The following is a 17729-nucleotide window of genomic DNA, read 5'->3' on the forward strand; positions in this document are numbered from 1 at the left end:
GAAAATCTCTATTCACCTTTAGAGGTAATGAGGTTTTAGGCCGATGGTTTCACAAACCAGTTAGCATAGCCCTGTGGCAATACCAGTTGTTTAAAATTTGTTTAAAAGGTTTGTTTAAAAGGTTTAAAATATTTGTTCAATGAATTCCCATGATTTGAGCTCCTTGAGAAACATGTTAACAGTTAAGATGGAGAGTTAAAAACCACCCAAATAAAGCTGTCACGAGCTGGGTTGTGGAAGGACACAGGCGCAGAATCAAAGAAACTGAGGTAATCCATGTTTAATGAAAAAGGAAAAGACTCAAACAAAAACAAAACAAAACAAAAGCAGCAACCAGTGACGTGGGATATCCCATACAGGGACAAAACCAAAATGAACCACCCTGGCATGGCAAAACAAGGAACTTAAATAGGGTCCCCAACTGGAGGCAACGACCGACACCTGCCTCCAATTGGGGAGACCAAAAGGATTGGAGGTGGCTAGATGTGCCACCTCCTGTCATGTCCTGACTATGCCCCGAGCCCAGTGCAGAGATGGCTAGGGGCATAGCCAGGACGTGACAGTACCCCCCCCAAAGGCGTGGGCTCCCGACCGCAAGACCGGGACGACAACACCCGGGCAGGTGGAGGCTCAGCACCCGGAGCCGCCGGTACAGGCCAGGGAGGTGGAGCCACCGGGACAGGCCGGGGAGGCGGAGCCAGCGGAGGGCCAGGAGACGAGAGAGGGACAGGAGCCGGGAGAGGACGGAGGAGCAGGAGCCGACGGAGGAGCAGGAGTAACCTCTAGTTACGTGTGTGTTGTTGAGAAAAATAGTTACATGTTTGTCTAGTAGTTTTGCCTAGGGCAAACGCTTTTTTTGTTTTATTTTTTTGTGCCTGTTCGGCCATCTTTGTAATTTACCTTCAGTACACTTTCCTGCCCTTTATAGGAAGGACTTTTGGTGTTAATTAAAACATTGTCTTCAACACCACCTCCATTTCTTGTTCCTGCCTACCCACACCTTGACACAAGGTTTCCTAGGCAAGCGAGAAATATCATACTCATCCTCTGGTTCTGACCTTTAGCTCTGATTAAAGCAGAATTCTCTCTCAGCTGTCTGACGTTTCATCCTGTGAACTCTGAGTTAATTATCCATATCCCGGGAGTCAAACCCACAGATCATAACGTTCCCAGGATTGCTGAGCAGCTCTGTTTCTGTTGTTCTTCGTCTTTCTCCTCTTTTGCTTTTTATCTTTATAGCTTCAGGGAATACAAGGACCAGTAAACATCATCCCATACATCTAATTCAGCCCTTCGGTAAACGTCATCCCATACATCTAATTCAGCCCTTCGGTAAACGTCATCCCATACATCTAATTCAGCCCCTCTGTAAACATGTCGTCCCATACATCTAATTCAGCCCTTCGGTAAACGTCATCCCATACATCTAATTCAGCCCTTCGGTAAACGTCATCCCATACATCTAATTCAGCCCTTCGGTAAACGTCATCCCATACATCTAATTCAGCCCTTTGGTAAACGTCATCCCATACATCTAATTCAACCCTTCGGTAAACGTCATCCCATACATCTTATTCAGCCCTTCGGTAAACGTCATCCCATACATCTAATTCAGCCCTTCGGTAAACGTCATCCCATACATCTAATTCAGCCCTTCGGTAAACGTCATCCCATACATCTAATTCAGCCCTTCGGTAAACATGTGATCCCATACATCTAATTCAGCCCTTCGGTAAACGTCATCCCATACATCTAATTCAGCCCTTCGGTAAACGTCATCCCATACATCTAATTCAGCCCTTCGGTAAACATGTCATCCCATACATCTAATTCAGCCCTTCGGTAAACGTCATCCCATACATCTAATTCAGCCCTTCGGTAAACGTCATCCCATACATCTAATTCAGCCCTTCGGTAAACATGTCATCCCATACATCTAATTCAGCCCTACCTCCATTTGGGAAATTACTTAGAATTCAGCAATTGCAAATGTAGGCGAATGAAGACCATTACAGTGGATGAGAAATGGTTAACCATAATGAATAAAATATAATGTCACCCAGACTAGTCTGTACAATCCACAGCAGACTTCACAAGCAGAAATACAGAGAGTACTCTGAAAGATACAAACCATGAAACACTAGAAGGCCAGGTTGCAGTTTACTAAAAATGATCTAAAAGAGCCTGCAGAGTTCTGTAAAAGTTACTGAGGACAGATGTGACAGAGGGTTGGCGTGAGGAAAGTGTAGAGTAAGGCACTTTCCTTTTCTGAATTTTCTCTCTTTGTTATTGTTGTTCTTATTTTGTTTCTTAAAATTAAATTTTATTTTATTTGTTTAATCAAAAAACAAAAACACTGATGTGTCCTGTAATGATCCTTTCTTTTGCATAATTTGACACTCAAAATAAATAACAACTGAAGATGGTCTGACAGCGTTACCAAATAAGATACCCAGTTGTTTGGTCGAGGCAGGAAGTAGTACAGAGCCTTGGGAAAGTATTCAGACCCTTTCATTAAATATTTCAGTTTTTCGAAAATGATTTGCCCCCTACTAAAGATAAGAGATGTCATTGTTGTTTATCACCTTGATCTCACATTGAAAATATCAAAAATATCCAACATTTCTTTAAAGCGAAATTGTTCAAAGAAAAAAGCAAAGTAGAGGTTTTATTATATATTAGCAACCCTGCAATAGTACTTTGTGCCCCCTTCCTATCCTCAAGATAATCGCACGTCATCATAGTATTTTCTAACTAATGTTTGATGAGGTGGCAGAACACAAAGAGATCTAAAGGACCAATGAAATTTTTGTCAACCGACGTTTATATGTTGATGAGAGCAGAGGCTTTTTTCTGGCAAGACATCCGCACACATGGTTTGTAGTTTTGGAGACTTGGTGACCCCAGTATTCAACCAACTATGATCCACAGACTATTTCTTCTTCCCCCCCGCAGTCAAGGAAGGTTAATTACAGATTGTAATTTACAAAATAGTGGAAATTGATATTCTTTGGGGGTGGAGACGGTTTTTGGCTAATTTATGAATTAATTCAACAACCTTTCTCTCATTTCATTTGTGTTTTCAGACATACCCATGTTGATGGAAAAATTATAGATTAATAATTAGTCTATTATTGATTAATTTTGTTTCCCCCAGATGGCATGTCAGGGCTGTAAGCAACATGGTTCGGTTGTCTTGAGACTGCAAAACCATTCGTTTTCTGACTCCTGCTTTATTTAACGACACCTTTTGAGGGAGCCTGAACTTCGTATTTTCCCCCTGGTGGTTTATGCTCCAGTTTTGACTTCTCTCCCTACTCTAAGTGGGTTTTGTTTTTTGGTTTTGTTAAAGGTGAAGAATGACTTTTTAACTTGGAACAATAACTACTGTATTCGAAATAGCTTGAAAATAGCATAAAACACTACTTATAGGGAAGGACTACTGAGTAAGATTATATGACTGTGTATTGAAATGCTGGGTATTGGGTACTGGTATTGGTGAATGTTATGTAACTGGGTTTTGGCTTTATTTTATTCCAGTTTAAATCCATTTAACGTTATGGGCAGTCTTTGGGTAGGGTTTCTATGCTCACATTCGGCGTGAAGATCATATCAGTAGTTTGTGGTCTGAGGGTCTGAGAAGTTAAATAATCATATGTACTCACTTTCTGGTTGTGAATGGGGGGGGGGGGGGGCAGGGATCCTCATCTCTGTCCCTATTTCAGTTCCTTCACCTCTCCTGTACCCTTTCTGTGAATGTTTGGTTTTGTTCCAATGTGCTGTTCTGTTTTTCGCGTTGCAGCTTCTGTTTTGTTACACATGATGTTTTGTACATCTTTTATTTAAAGTCCCCAGTTCTCCCTCCACCAGTGTCCTGCCGCCTGCCTGGTACATTACAGTAAAGGTGAGATGTACACTCAATTATTATTAGGCTGTTGAAATTTGAGGTTGGCCTATCAAGGAGTTCACTTCTCCTCATAAGACTAATCAGAAGTGATTTAGACAAGCCCTGGTTTATTACAAATATATCTTGAAGTAAATGGATGTTTTTCAAATATTTGATCCCATGTTCCCATACACTGATGGTTGAAACATAATCTGATCCTAAATCCAGAAGGATAAGGGCTGTTGCATCCATTTTCACATTTGTGAGAGGATATTGCATGTGCTTTAACACAAAGTCGCTTTGAACTCTAGTTTGTCACATCATTTACATTTTTCTTTAATGATTTAAATTTTTTCATATATTTATCTTTAGTAACTCACAAAAATTCAACTAACCTGATTCACCTGAACACTCTATAACCATAACCTCTGACACTTGCCCAGTATGACTTTTCACAATTATAATGTATAGTAATGTGTGGTTAATATACTGTATATATATAATTGCTCATACCATACCTCTGATTATACCATTCCAGAGCCTCCATTAATCTCAGTGGACCATGCAGGCTTACAGGGACTAAACCTCCAGGCAGTCTCCCTCTGCTCTTTTCCCCATTCACCGTGACATCTCGACCCTTGGCTAAGACACACACGTCTGCTCTAATCAGTGCCTGAGCATTACAAACCAATGTTTTCAGAATAATCAGCTAAATATAGCCCATCAACGCAGCCAAACCCTCACGCCCCTCTGAGAGAGGGGAATTAGCGTTCCCGCTTCCCCAGTTACCCCTCACGGTCCAGACCCCAGCCGCACTGGTTTCTGGGATAATGAGGCGTCTGATTTCTTCTTTCTCATCGCTGATGGTGTTAAAGATCACCTGTTCATCCCTGTCAGGACAGGCTGGTATAAATAACTCCCATCTACGGGTTTAGGAAGGAACATCAAACAGCCTAGACTAGAGAGAACGATATATGGGCTCTTACACCCAGGATTACGTCCTCTTTAAAGTCAGGAGAGTAGATATGGACCCAACTCTTGCACCCAGGCTTAAATCCTCTGTACCAGTACAGAGATGAGAGGGGGGAGATGAAAACACTAGGCAATTGTTATCCTACAGTGGATATAAAAAGTACACACACCCCTGTCAAAATGGCAGGTTCTTGTGATGTAAAAGAATGAGACAAAGATAAATCATGTACGTCTAGACTATTGCAATTCACTATTGGTAGGGTTCCCTGCTCATGCCGTCCAGGGATGACTGGTCATTAGGGGCAGGTGGAGCACAGCCGCACCTGTTTTCAACAGTAAGAACTGCAACAAAAAAAGTATTTATATTTCTCCTGTAATTTATTATCTATGAATATAGCATCTTCCTAAATTGCATATCATTTGTGTTAGGATTTTATTTCATGTTCATTGGTCCCTGCCTTGCTGCTTCAGACTGCGTTCTGTCGATTCAAGTTCGCTGTAGTAGGCCATAGGCTAAGCGTGAATGTGGGGCTTGCCCCTCTCTTACAATGCAATGTACATTGTACGTGTGAAAATATTAATACACATTCTCAGAATGTTAGTGTGATCAATGTAGATCACACAAATTTGATGCCAAGAGGGGCTGACAGCCGGTAGCCCCAATACAGGGTCATTTTGTATTTCAGACCTGATTGGCTGTCTGTCTGTCTGGTGCCAACATTAGTTGGCAAGAAGAGCAATGAGGGTAGGTTGTCTTAACTATCTTGTTAGCTTCACAAACACCAGATAACTTGAGAAAATGAATAAAGTGGATTTCATACTCAAGCACCAGTTTGAAACCCTTAATTTGGAGGAGAAACTTGAAGTAAAGTGATTTGGTGCCCAACAGCCACGGGATATTGTAATCACTCAAACTGCTGGTAAAAGTAACCGCGGGTTTAACGTGGAGTGGTTTTTGAAGAAAAAAAGGATTGCAAAACATGAGAGCAGCGGGAGTCATCTGGACAATGCTGTGAAATTGGGCTTACTTGGAAGGGTAAATGTCACAGCCCAAGTTGACAGTGCATACAGGCACTCCATTGAACAGAATAACAAACAGGTAGAGGAGAAAAGGTACATTCTCAGTCTTATCATAACGTATTAAACTGTGTAGAAAATGTGTAGAAAAAGAGGCCCTATGACGCTCAACCCATCTTCAAAGGGACATCTGGCACTGTACAAAACGAACTGTTAGACAGTATGTATGAAGTGTACAGGGAGGAGATAGCCAAGCATGTGGACAAGACATCATTTGTTGCCATACAGGCAGATGAGACAACTGATGTCTCCTGTAATTCACAAATGGCGGTTGTGTTGCGATACATGTTGCCTGACAATACAGTGACAGAGAGGTTTTTGGAGTTTGTGGAAGTCAAAGATAAAACTGGACTCGGCCTCTCTAATAGCATCAAGGGTGTGCTGGACCCACTGAAGCTGGGAGAAAAGCTGATCGCTCTGATGGTGCGACTGTAATGAGTGGCTACAGATGCTAATGATAGAGACATACCCACATGCCCAGTTTGTTCACTGCTATGCTCACCAGCTGAACCTGACCTTGCTGCAACTTTGTTCAGCAAGGATGAGTATCCTGATGGTGTTTTTTTTCTGATTTAACTGCTTTTGCCACCTTTTTCTCTGGCGCTCCAAAACGCCACACTGAGCTTCACACTGGTAAGACGGCCCTGTCTCTGTTAAGATCCATCCCTGAGAACAAGGAGGCTTTTGCTGAGACCGTCACTCTGCTGAAAATCATCATAACAACACCTATGACGACATCCGAGTCCGAGAGGAACTTTTCCACCTTGAAGAGGGTAAAAACCTTCACTCGCAATACCATGGGACAGCCGTGCCTCAACGCATTGGCCATGTTGTCCATCAAAAGCCAGCTGATTCAGCAGCTACATGACTTCATTCCCAAAGTCATCGAAAGGTTTGCCCAGAGAAAGAACCGCTGTGCCACCTTTCTCTTCAAGTGAGCCCTCAGCCTTGGTGAGTGAAAGCATATTTTATCATCCTGCCTTTGTGGTGCTGGTCCGTGCATTGGTCATATTTTGTGCTGGATCGATTGATATAGATGGTGACGAGTGTCAGTGTGTCCATGCTTATCTATTAAGGTTGCTGTCATAGAATGGATCTGTATCCTTAAAAAGTTGTCTTTCCACTTCAAGCCGCTCTCTCGTTAAAAGTGTTCTGTAGAGCCACGCTGTTTGTTGATGTGTTAAATAAACACAGTAGCAAGAGGGAGTTTTGTTGCTTTACTGGTATGCATCCTATATTTTGAAATGGTTTGTGCCCCACCAATTTTTTACATATAAAAACGCCACTGATGCCGTCAAACCTGTGCAACTCACTTCTGCAGCATGTCACCATGCCTCTCTACACACGACAGGCTTCCAGCTGAAGCTAACATTCACTACAAAACCACAGTGCATCCCTGTGGAGGAGCTAGGATAACTATTTCTCCCTACCTTCAGGTAATGGGCAGCCCAGCTCAATGAAAGCTAATAACTGGCATGTCACACTGAAAACGGAAGAGTGTGAATAAAAGGTGTGTTCGTTTCTAAATATGTACACAAATAACTCAGAATAAAAGCTGACAATCTATTCTTTAATCAAATTGTAATTTTTTGCATTTCATAACAGAACTACTATAGTGAATAAGTAAATGTACAGTAGTTTACATTAAAATGTTAAAATAATAAGTTACCACTAAGTTAAAGTGATTGTCTGTTGCTTCTTGGCTTGTATTGTTGTGGTTGAGAACTGAATTTCATCAAGATGGTTTCTTTGTCAAAAGCGAGTTCAGGGCCAGAAAAGGGGAAGTTACTAAAAAACCTATAAGTCCATTATGACCAGATAATTCTACATGATACATGTTTAAGAGAGTTTTTTTAACCCAAAAAAAGAACCCTCCTGTGGATTGATTTGACGTGGGCTGGATTTTACGTGCCCCTTTTCTACTCTGTCTTACAGAAAGAAACACGTAGAGGCACCATCCACCCCAGCTGTGTTGCCGTCAGAACTACAACATTGACTTTCTGCTTGTGCATACTGTACAGTACATACACACATGCAGACACATACAAACAGTCAGTAAGGTATGTAGTCCATTTGTACACAGTTTGTGTGAGTAACTGTGGTGCTTTAATGATCCAAAACATTTCCCACTTCAAGACTGGCGGTACCATCCATCTACAGCATCCCAGGACTTCTACCTCAATAACCTATAGGTAGACAGAAACATGTATTTGGGTCTGTGGCTTGTGTTCTCAGGCCTCTAGCCACACACTCTTTCCCTCTCTTTGTTTAAACCCTCCAGGCAGACACAGACAGATGTCTGACTCAGAACATAACATATTGGCAGGGTGGGCACATTAAAAATTGAATTTGATAACGGGATGTGGGTGTTGTTTTTTTTGTTCCTTCTGGAGGATATTTGGATAATTAACCTTTATCTAACTGACATCAGGTTAGTGTTGAGCTGTGTGGCTTCTCTTTCCAATCAAAGTCAAGAGTGTGTGTGTGTGTTTGTGACAATAGTCCTCCTGTTATGCCAGGGTCTCTCTGTGCCCATTGCTCTGACCAGTTATGGGTGTTGGCATAGGTTAGGGTTCAGCCTACCAGTCCATGTCTACACTGATTAGCTGGTCCTACCTGTGTCCAGTGTTTGGATGTGTTTACCAGCCCCCAATGGCTACTGTGTCAAGGACAATTCCTGTCAATTAAGAGCTTCCTACAGGGAGACTGCTAAACCCTCTAATCCACTTAGACATAATTGTCTGTCTGTGTGTGTGTGTATGTGTCTGTGTGTGTGTGTGTGTGTGTGTGTGTGTGTGCGTGCGTGCGGGTGCGTGAACCTGAGAAACTTCAAGATGCTATTGTAGGATTGTGTGGAATCACATCGCATTCATTTTGACACATCAAAGGGAATTTCGACGTGTTGTTTTTGAGTATGTGGCTGTTAAAATGTGTTAAACACACAGTTGTTTTTTGTTTTGTTCAGCAGTTCATTGACTTCGGCCTTGTTTACTGACTTAGGGCCACTGTTTGTTTGTTGTATGTGTGAGACTGACTATGCTTCCCTGGATGCGTGTGTATGTGTGTGTGTGTGTGTGTGTGTGTGTCTTTATGTTTGTGGAGTGTAACATGCTTTATTCTCCACTGACTCTTGGCTGCCTAGCACCCTTTCCTTTTCTGCAACTCTGTGGGGATTAGGCAGAGTCACTGCCACAGTGAGACCTGCACGGACAGCCTGGGGAGATACACCAATCTCTTCCTCACACAAACTCTCTTCAGCCTACTTAACTTAGAGGAGAGGGAGGTTGATAGAGGCGGGGGGGGGATGTGTGTGTAAGAGAGAGAGATACCACAGAGAGTACATCTCTCCTCTAGCCCACCTTAGGGGATGTGATCGAACCGGTGCTACTGGTGAGTGCTCTGCCATCTCTCTCTCTCTCTCTCTCTCTCTCTCAGCGCTGCTGTTGGATTCGTCTGTGTGTTTTGTGAACATATTCATGAAATTGTGTGTTGTTCGCGTGTTTGCGTGTGTGTATGTTTTTGTAAACAATGTTGAAATGGTCACAATTGCCTTTCAGACTAGACTCTACAGTGTTCGGACTCTCACACTGCATTCAAGCTGTCTGTTTTGTAATGCATTTATACCTGTAGCACTGAGTGGTGCCGTGCAGTTGCATTAGCCTGTTAGGATTGTGACCACGGTGCAGTGTAGTCTAATGAAGAGGTGTAGCACTGCTCAAATGCTAAGCTGCTGATGCGGTTGCTTATGCATTAACATCAGTTACACAGGGGAAACAAGATATGTCCTGGTACTGGTAGAGTTTGGGATGTTACTGACATTAACAAGATATGTCCTGGTACTAGGTAGAGTTTGTGATGTTACTGACATTAACAAGATATGTCCTGGTACTAGGTAGAGTTTGTGATGTTACTGACATTAACAAGATATGTCCTGGTACTAGGTAGAGTTTGTGATGTTACTGACATTAACAAGATATGTCCTGGTACTGGTAGAGTTTGTGATGTTACTGACATTAACAAGATATGTCCTAGTACTGGTAGAGTTTGTGATGTTACTGACATTAACAAGATATGTCCTGGTACTAGGTAGAGTTTGTGATGTTACTGACATTAACAAGATATGTCCTGGTACTAGGTAGAGTTTGTGATGTTACTGACATTAACAAGATATGTCCTGGTACTGGTAGAGTTTGTGATGTTACTGACATTAACAAGATATGTCCTGGTACTGGTAGAGTTTGTGATGTTACTGACATTAACAAGATATGTCCTGGTACTAGGTAGAGTTTGTGATGTTACTGACATTAACAAGATATGTCCTGGTACTAGTTAGAGTTTGTGATGTGACTGAGCCAGTGGGTGTGTGGTTCTTTTCTGCATATGCATCCTTATTTCAACTCCAATCCCACCGTTGGTTTGTATGTTCTTCATTCATTTTATTTGACCATAACAATGTGTTTCAATCAAACTGCCTATGTCGGTTATGTAAACTCCAGGCTCCCTCATTTGCTGTTTGACCTCTGCAAAGACATTTTTCTTCAGGAAACCCTTCAGAAGAGGCAATGGCATGGAAAGTTTGCCTAATTGTGAATTAGGAGATTTGATGAGCCCAAGGTGCAACCAAAATGAGTAACTCCATAAATGTCCAAATATATTTTCAGGAAGAAAAAAAAAGGACCTATTATATACAGCTCTGGAAAAAATTAAGAGACCACTGCACCTTTTTCTATCCTTTCCAAAAAGTTGAAAAGGAACGTTTTGAGTGAGGAACAAAAGCATTCAATTTACAGTGTTCTCTTAATTTTAACCCTTCTGTTCTTCACTCAAAACGTACCAAAGAAAAAGGTGCAGTGGGCTCTTAATTTTTTCCAGAGTTGTATATACATATACAGTATCTCACAAAAGTGAGTACACCCCTCACATTTTTGTAAATATTTGATTATATATTTTCATGTGACAACACTAGTAGTGAGTGTACAGCTTGTATAACAGTGTAAACTTGTTGTCCCCTCAAAATAACACGACACAGCCATTAATGTCTAAACCGCTGGCAACAAAAGTGAGTGTATTTTGGCCCCTTCAATCAATTCCTGCTGAAATAATTTAACAGTATAGCTTTTACTTTTTGACTCTGTTAACATGCAGGTAGAATAAATGCTACTGGCAGTGGCAAGCATGGATTTCGCTCATAACATAATGATAACATGGGACAAAGGATAATCGAAGAATTAATGCTGTGATGATGAATCACTACATGCCTGGTTGACAGGAAATATAACTAGATCGATAGCTAGCACACTGAGTATATTGCTTGCTCTTTGGCGCCATCCAGGCAATACCTTAACACTGTGCTGTATAAGTAATATGATGAAGTGCCTAGAATCTCATTGGTGTAGCCCTCTCCATAGGCAAGCAATTGAAATGCAAACGCTGCGCTGGGCATTCGTACTGTATGTTGTCATGTATTAATGGCAGGTTTAAAATGTATTATATGATATTTTAAACCTGAAAACTGCTATTAACACTGACAACTTGATATAATTTGTTAGGGCATTGCGTGCGGGAAATGTTGATCCTTTACCTTGGTGTCATGCAGAAAATCTAAATTTTAGGCTCCTGCTTGCCTCCACCTCATGTTGTTCCCCCTTCTGTCTTTTGATTTTCTTACCTCATGCACCCTTCATGCCTTCCTGCATATTTGATACCTGATTATCAAGGCCTGGGAGATATAGTGTACTTGTAAATACTGTAAAGAAAAAGTGACTGTTTAAACTGTACATTTTTTCTGGGTTCACACAATAGGCTAAAGCAGTAATTCCTAATCCTGGTCCCTGGGACTCAAATGGGTGCACGTTGTTGTTTTTGCCCTAGCACTCACACACCTGTTTCAAATGTTGCCCTACCACTTATACACTCGAATGATGTAATCAACCTATCATCAAGTCTTGAGTGCGAGTGCTAGGGCAAAAAATATATATAATTGCAGCCCTTTGGGTCCCCAGGACCTGGATTGGGAAACACTGGGCTAAAGGATTAGTGTAATGAATGTACAGAAGAATTTAAAGTTGGAAAGAACAATTCTTGTTTTTACATGCCTTTTACATGCAACATTATTATGACAATATTCTTGAGCATCAGTGGACTACGGTACTAGAGGAGTGAGATAAAATGAAATTGCAGATACATGGATTGGTTGGTTTTTCTGGTTGGGTTGGACGGAGGGCGCAACCGTTTTTTTTTATCGAGGGGCCAGGTGAATTCAAAACTGATGAGTAAAGAAGATAAGACCAAGTATAGAGATATATAATGAACTTTTAACACACATTCTTAAAATTATTACTTGCCTACAAATAGGGTGACCACGGGCCACCACTTGGTTCATTATTGTCAAGCACTGACCAGCTGTTCGCACTATTTTAACCAATAGACGTTCATGAATGGTGTACAATATATTCACAAATGTTTAAATAACCATTAATAGCGTAATTCTAAATGATTTATTGACACTTTACAAATTGTACCTCATTCTAAAGATTCACTGTTTAATTTTTATTTTGTAAAATATAGATACAATTACAAATCTACACAGAACGGTCGTTTCATATTTGACACAGTATAAGAAAACAAACAACATGCACTTGTATAAAGACATTAAAAAACAAAGCACTGTTCCTACACTTCAAAAGCTTCCCAAAACCAAACCGCAAAAGAACCCTTTACACAGAAAAATAAAAAAATACAGAAAAATATAAAAGTACAGAAAAATATAAAAATACAGAAAAATATAAAAATACAGAAAAATATAAAATACAGAAAAATATAAAAATACAGAAAAATATACAAATACAGAAAAATATAAAATACAGAAAAATGTACAAATACAATAGAATAAAAACAAACACTAGAATAAAAACATCAAACTGGCAATTCAATGTGCTTCCCATAGAATGAGAAAATAGAAAGATAATAAAAATGAAATAAAAACTTAACAGGTAGATTCCGTAGTAGATTCCACGAGGAAGCTATAAAAGCTGTAAGGCTAACAGAGTGGTTAAGTTTAAGCATTCAGTCATAGGCACGTGAGAAGAGGTGTAGCCCCACCAATGATTTTGCTGGTGATCAGTGTACAGTGCTTTTTTTCGGCAGGGTGAACCTGTAGTCACAGCAAAACGAAGCAGGGAATAGAGAGGGGAAAAGGCTTTCCTCATCAGTAACACTAGCTACCATTCTCCTTGACACGTAATGGTGCATACAGGTGCAAGTCTTTTAATTGGAGTCTCCAAAGGCGTTTGGTGCAGCTTGTTCACTTTACTTTGTCAATAAAGGTCCTGTGATTTCTATCCAAGAGAACAGCTTGTTCAATTTACTGCCTCGCTGCTGCTTTTGCTAAACTCATGTAGTGCTTACACCAGTGTTGCCAACAAGGCTCTCTTCTGTGAGTCTCTCTCTCTCTAACACACACACACACACACACACAAACACTGAATCAAAGGGTAACTACTTGCTTTTCTGGAAGCCACTTCAGATTGATAGGTTTTACTGAAAATGCTTTGTTGATTGAAGTAATGTTGCTCTGCACACCAGGAACCATTATTAGGACTCCGTAATTCAAAATTCTGAAATGAAAAAAATTATAGTAAAGGACATTTCAGAAGCAGAAAGGAAAGGTGGCATTCAATCAGTGGAGGTTTTGTGGAGTCCTCTCCTCCCCCTGTCATTGCTGCTGTTAATTGTGTATTCTCAGCTAGCTACGACCAAAGATGGCCGTCTATTTACCACAATCTATTCACTACCGTTCGTACACCACAGTATATTTATAACAGCGTATTTACCACAGTGTTTTTACCACAGTCTGTCCATTTTGGTTTATTCTGTATTGGTTTATTTATCACAGTCCATTAACAACAGTCTTTTTGCCACACTTCTGTTGTTCAAAATGTTTATTGTACAAAGATAATTCTCCTAGTTTTCTGTGGAGAATGGGTTGTCCTTTAAAAGCGGCATATTACCAGTTCCTGTTGTTATGGAGCCATCAGATCCATGATATAACTTTTAAAATGTTTATCGTGGCTGTTTGTTAATGGATTTCTCTAGTTTTATGTAATAATCCTGGCTTGGGAAAGAAATGGGTGGTTTTCATTTTCTGACATTGTTTTGACATTGAGCTGGTATGTGTATTGGGTATGTTCGGCCAATAGAATTGACTTAGTGATTTAATGGGGTAGTCCCTCCTAACACCAATTGTAACCTTTTGCCTAAACCTAACCTCTAAGCCATAAGTAACCTTTATTACCTCATGTGGACTGGGAATATGTCAGGTAACTTTTGGGGATTTTTGGTCTTTGCAGTTATTGTTTATCAACACACACAACACACATCCCTAGCTTAGCATCATTCCGTCATACTCACCTTTCCACTCTTTATTTGAGGCTTCATTAGTGTTATTTTAGCAGGATAATATACTGGCAGCATTCAGATTGTCTTTATCACATTAAAAGCCATAATTGAAATATATAAGGTATTATTGTTAACAATCTTGTCTGTACATTTTATGTTTAATGTCCGTTCCAATGTTATTCTTGTCTGTTCTTTTTCACAGACTAGATTATTAACTACAATGCCTTATACATTTCAATGACTTTTATTGTGATAAAGAAAATCTGAGTGCTGCCAGCATAATATCCGGCTGCTAAAATAACGCTGATGAAGCCTCGAATGGCCATCACTACTCGATAGGGCAGCCCACCTCTGCAATAAGACCACAGATAAGGCATGCTGGTAATGCTTTTACCGTAAAAGCATACATCTCCTGGTTCGCAAGATTCTGCCAAACACAGTAAAATGGTGCGGTTACGACAAACCTAAAGGAATCGATATGTCATGACACGACCCAATTCAATCATGCCCACGTGTTTGTAAACGATGTGGTTTAATCGAAGGGAGCTAACAATATAGGAGTTAACATTTTACTATTTTCAACTAATTTCAGCTTGTTTTCTGGTAAAACATTTAAAAGTATAACATTTTGAAGTATGCATGTAGCCTCCAATTGTACTAACAAGTATACAGTACTTCGTTGTTGGTCTGTGGTGATTTTCTTTTTAACACACACATTCCTGTTTCAACTAATCTGGTAAAATTTGGAGTGTCAGTCTTTTTTCCCCTCCTTATGGAATTGTCATGCAAAACATGACACGTTTTTGTTTGGAATTGGCAAGAGCCCAAAAAGGCATCAGAGACAACATTACCCCCTCCTCTTTCTGTCAACAGCTCCTCAGTAACGACCAAGTACCCACCTCACTCTCCATAGTAATCCGGTCCATCTCCTGAGGGTGTGGTTCTGGCAGGTCTGCACGACTGTAGACCGGATTGACTCAAGTGAATTTAAACTTGAACAACCCCCTAGTGCATTGTCGCCTAGCAACACCAGTTGGGGGGCACAGAGTTTCTGTTAGGACAATGTGTCACCTAACATTTGACTGACACGATTATTAATTATCTATATGCATTGAGTGCAAAACCTATTAAGGTGTCACCCACTGTGCCCAGAATAAAAAAATCAAAATCAAATTTAGGTATGGTTATTAGACTAAGTAGAATAGAAATGACCTCCTCATTCATTTTAATGTGTCCCGCCACTTAGATTTGAAGAGAAAACATTCCAAGTCAGGTGCATATGTTTAGTCTTTGTGTGCATTATCCCTCTCTTTACTTTTGGTTCAGACGTGATGCTTGTCTTTGTGTGCATTATCCCTCTCTTTACTTTTGGTTCAGACGTGATGCTTGTCTTTGTGTGCATTATCCCTCTCTTTACTTTTGGTTCAGACGTGATGCTTGACTTTGTGTGCATTATCCCTCTCTTTACTTTTGGTTCAGACGTGATGCTTGTCTTTGTGTGCATTATCCCTCTCTTTACTTTTGGTTCAGACGTGATGCTTGTCTTTGTGTGCATTATCCCTCTCTTTACTTTTGGTTCAGACGTGATGCTTGTCTTTGTGTGCATTATCCCTCTCTTTACTTTTGGTTCAGACGTGATGCTTGTCTTTGTGTGCATTATCCCTCTCTTTACTTTTCGTTCAAACGGGATGCTTGTCTTTTTGTGCATTATTCCTCTCTTTACTTTTGGTAAAGATGTGATGCTTGTCTTTGTGTGCGTTATCCCACTGTTTACTTTTGGTTCAGACCTGATGCTTGTCTTTGTGTGCAGTGCCCCTCATGTATGTTGCCTTCTTCTCTGAAGGAATTCTTTTTAAAATGTACTTTCTCATTGCAATTGGACATTCCTGACAGAGGCCCCAATGCGTACTTGCTGTGACCACTCCGGCACTCCCTGTTTATGACTGTGGGCTACATAATCGAACGCCATGATTTTGCGGACAACACAACAACAGCAGGTTGTGTTTCCAAGAATTATGAAGCGATCTACATGGAGGAGGCTGGAGCTCTGGTGGTGATGCCAAGTAAACAATCTCCCACAGTGTCAATTTGAGCTGATAATGGACTAAAAGGGATGGCAGAGAGATGGGTTTGCTGTAGTGAGCTTTAAATTCCTTGGCATGCCTCAGGTGGCTGTCACACCAGGGGACCTTCACGAAGTTCGAACGGACCATTGAGGACACTCTCTCCATGTGAACTGCTGCACCTGTCTGACGTTATGGCCTATCACAAGGCCCTCAAAGTCAGCCCGATACATTATTGGGTGTACTCTGCCTGACCTCCAGGATGTTGTCTACGCATGGTGCTGCAGAAAGGTCACAAAGACAAGCATTAACCCCTCCCCCAACACACACACACAATGCTACTATTATTAATGAGACCGAAAGACTGAATAAAGGTCCTACCCACAGAACAATGCAGTTCCCATGTGCATTTGGCTGTGCCAATATTCATCTCATCTTTGTCCATTACAGTACAATAATGAAATGTCTCCACACAATGGAAAATCTATGTGTAAACTTAAAATGTTTTTAATTTTATGGAAATGAAAAGCCACTGCACCTTCACAAAGATCGTCATGCATTTTCTCCAGACAAAGCATTAGATAGCTAACACTCTCTGGGGGTCAACAGGGAGCCACTGCTTTAATAAACATGACTTTGCTTCCAGACTGTGTTTTGGCAGACAGGCCAGAAAATAGATGTCTGTCCTTAATTATGCCTAAAGGATGTCATTCATAGGTCTGAGGACTGCTAAGAGCAGAACTGCTGTATTGGTGAGGGGAGAGACATAATATTAGAGAATTAAAGAAAAAGGCAGCGAGTGACACAGAGAATTCCAGTGGAGGTCATCCTGTTTTTAGGTGAGAAGTAGAATTTGACTTTTTCAAAGATCTACCTCGTTTCTGTTAAAAGCTGCTGCAACACTCTTTACATTTCTTCTAATTGAATCTTCCACCATCAAAGTTACTTGGGATCAGCTAATCCTGTACACCGGCCCGCCTAATATCACCACAAATTGCACCCTATTCCTTACATACAATAGACAATTGGTTTCATTGCTTCATTCAGAACAAAATGTATTATTGACCAAAGTGGTGACTGTAAAGGTTGCAATGCTATTGATTTAAACTATTTGTTTGTGGTTTGGGAACATCTAGGAAAAAGGAAACAGACTAGATGCCCTGAATTGCAACCTTTTGTTTCGGAATGTGTGTTTGCTTTTGAAGAGCACTTGAATGAGAATAGATGTCATTATGAAAGAGAAAAAGGTAGAAGATCAGAAAATAAACTGCCACTGAGCAAGCCACACACAAATCTTTGCTTCTCTTTCTCTAATATTAGCCTGTCTGAGGCCG

The 17729-nt window shown here is 40.7% G+C and overlaps 1 protein-coding gene across 2 annotated transcripts in view; it reads left to right on the forward strand.

Annotated features, from left to right (window-relative positions):
- Positions 1–9237: 9237 nt before the first annotated feature.
- sphkap (SPHK1 interactor, AKAP domain containing) overlaps positions 9238–17729 on the forward strand; it is a 120970-nt gene continuing 112478 nt past the window's right edge. The window contains exon 1 of one of the 2 annotated variants that reach the window (XM_034293700.1): positions 9238–9325. The gene's annotated coding sequence lies outside the window, so the exon portion shown is untranslated. The remainder of the gene's footprint in view (positions 9326–17729) is intronic. The other variant, XM_029121783.2, reaches the window with a different exon arrangement.

Source organism: Esox lucius, chromosome 1 (assembly GCF_011004845.1).
Source record: "Esox lucius isolate fEsoLuc1 chromosome 1, fEsoLuc1.pri, whole genome shotgun sequence".
Taxonomy (NCBI): domain Eukaryota; kingdom Metazoa; phylum Chordata; class Actinopteri; order Esociformes; family Esocidae; genus Esox; species Esox lucius.